This window comes from Nicotiana tabacum, chromosome 18 (genome assembly GCF_000715075.1).
Source record: "Nicotiana tabacum cultivar K326 chromosome 18, ASM71507v2, whole genome shotgun sequence".
NCBI lineage: Eukaryota > Viridiplantae > Streptophyta > Magnoliopsida > Solanales > Solanaceae > Nicotiana > Nicotiana tabacum.
This window is the reverse complement of record NC_134097.1, coordinates 93495805-93498939: the sequence shown is the minus strand read 5'-3', so window position 1 is coordinate 93498939 and position 3135 is coordinate 93495805.

Genomic DNA, 3135 nt, shown 5'->3' with positions numbered 1-3135 from the left:
GTTTTTTCTTGGATTCTGTTGGTTTTAGCCGTATGTAATCTGCGGTTGTTTGCGCAGTAGCTCTGTATAAAGAGGAATTTTTCATTGTTATATGCCTCATGTACTTCTTTCCATGTTTTGCTTTTCATAACTTTGGTGCAAAGAAGTATATTTCCGTGTGGTGAGTTCCCGACTCTTAGGGAATTCAATATCACACGGATTGAGTAGGATTCTGATGACGGCTTTATCTGTCGGGACGGTATTTTCGAAATTGTGTCGAAGTACGGTCCCATCACAGTTCGGATGGTGTTGAACTCTTTTTCTAATAGTGACCTCAGCCGTAGGGATGTTACCTTCGAGCTTATATCGAAGTATTATCCCGTCGTGAGTCCCAATTTTCTTTCCCCTCTTTATTTTTATGTCCCTTGGCCTCAAGGATATTTCCAACTTTCATCGAAATGCTAACCCGTAATTGTTCGATCGAGGTCGAACTCCTTTCTTAGGCGATGGCCCTTGACCTTAAGGGTGTTATTTCGAACTTTCGTCGAAATATTAACATGTCATTGTTCGATCGAGGTCTAACTCATCTCTTTGGCGAAGGCCCTTGACCTTAAAGGTGTTATTTCGAACTTTCATCGAAATATTAACCCGTCATTGTTCGATTGAGGTCGAACTCATCTCTTTGGCGAAGGCCCTTGGCCTTAAATGTGTTATTTCGAACTTTCGTCGAAATATTAACCCTTCATTGTTCGATTGAGGTCGAACTCATCTCCTTGACGAAGGCCCTTGGCCTTAAGGGTGTTATTTCAAACTTTCGTCGAAATACTAACCCGGCGTTGTTCGATCGAGGTTGAACTCATCTCCTTGACGAAGGCCCTTGGCCTTAAGGGTGTTATTTCGAACTTTCGTCAAAATATTAACCCGTTGTTGTTCGATCGAGGTCGAACTCATCTCCTTGACGAAGGCCCTTGGACTTAAGGGTGTTATTTCGAACATTCATCGAAATATTAACCCGTCGTTGTTCGATCGAGGTCGAACTCATCTCCTTGACGAAGGCCCTTGGCCTTAAGGGTGTTATTTCGAACTTTTGTCGAAATATTAACCTGTTGTGAGTCCTAGTTTTTTGGAGAGTTGGGTATCCTCTGGGAGAGTCCTAGTTTTTCTCAACCTCTGCGCTTCCCGGGTGAGTCCCAATTCGTTTGATTTTATTTGCATCGGATGGAGTGGTGTCTAAAACGATGTTGTTTTGCTCACACTCGTATCATACACATTGGAGTTTCCCTGTCTAATCTTTTCGCTTTCCGGTACGGAGATGCCATTGGTGGGTAGGGCGATGAATTACACTTTGACCCCGGGGATGTCCCCCTCGTCAACCCGGTCCCTAAGTCCCCGGGATGACTCCTAGGTGAGGGAGAGAGAGTATAGCTTAAAGGGCGTCATTTTCTAGAAGTTGGGTTGTCAGGCAGACGATACTTCGATTGTTTTGTAGTAATTTTCCATTCTTCAGTTGAGATGTTTCTTTGCTCGCTTGCTCGCCCGTGCGGCGCTTGCGTTCCTGTTTGAGCGAACAGCAGAAGATGGGCCAACATGATATTCACCTTACCCTGATCCGATGAGTTGGTGAATGAGGGTGGATCTATAGCGTTGCTCATTTTGCTTGGAGTTCCAATGGTTGATGGGGCGGTGGCTTCTGAATTCGGTAGTCATATTCAGTTCTCTTTCCCCTCCTTTTTTCGTGCCTTGGCCTTGTGCGGTTTTGGTCTTGCTTTGGCTGGTTCATGGGCTGCCCGGCATGCGGGGGAGTATGTTGGTTGTAACTTTTGCTTGCATATAGCATCATGATCTAGGTTGGCGTGTGAGGTTTACTTACCGCTCTTCTGGGTGAATGATCATGTTTACGATTTTTGATGTGGAGGAGACTAGGAAATTTTCACTAAGAAATCCCCACAGACGGCATCAAATTGTTTGACCGAAAGATATTGAAACCTTTTTTGATTAAATCAATTAATGAAGATGAAGAGATAAATCTTAGTCGAGCATAATAAACTCCAGATCTATAAACAAATCAGAAAATGATGAATAAGATAAAATAAGGGCGATAAATCTTATTGGTGTTTTTCATTTCTTCTTTCACCAATCGATGGAGATAATCAGCTTACGTAATGTATGGAAAATTGTTTTGTCTCCTTTTTTGCTAAGAAGATTACAGAGGAGAGGAAAAAGAGAAAAAAAGGCCTCCTTTCTAGGAAGGTTCTCTCCCTGTATATAGTCATGGAGTCATTGCTACGTTCTTGGGTCGATACAACTTTATACCACGTCCGTTTTCGTCGTTCCCTGAGCATTGTTCTTCGACTTAGCAGGTACTGTGGGTACGTGATTTGGAGCAAATCGTGGCGTCTTTCACTATTCCGCCGCTTGGACGGGATCCCAGTTTGGTCGACCACATCGGTCGGATTTTGACCAATATATATATATATATATATATATTCGCTTCGCCACCTATGAGTCACGGGACAGAATTTTACTCGAATTCGTAATTCGTACTTGTTTATTTTCGATTTTGATTTGCTGAGTTTTTCAATGTTTTGTTACATGAAATACAAATTCAATCAATTCAATGTACTTAAGTTAATGGATAAAATTCGTCGTTAAGTTAATACTAATATATATTAGCGAATGTAAAATGAATGGACGAAGCTATGATTTAATGTAGTAGCCTTATCTGAAAAGTTATCTCCATGATATATATGATTATTCACTTTTCGTCAATGTAACAATAATGTCACATTTTTATGTGCCTGCAGTTTAATCTAGTTTTAATAATTAAGTAGATAAACTAATATTGATTCCTAATAAAGTTTATTATAGAATAATAGTCAATATGAAGCATATATAATAAAAAGCGCTGCTTAATTATAGTGGGGTTTTATCTATGAACTTTGCGAAATAATTTAGATTAAACCAAACGCATAAATGAAACAGAGTGAGCAATAATCAATTACACGTACTTCAAAAATATTACTATTCTATAACCAATGCTATTTATGATGCCATCAAGTCGGCAAAAAGAAGTACTCCATCCTTTCACTTTTAATTTTGCACTCTTATTAAGAAAAACAACAAATGAGGCATGTATTTTATAATTTTACTCATGAT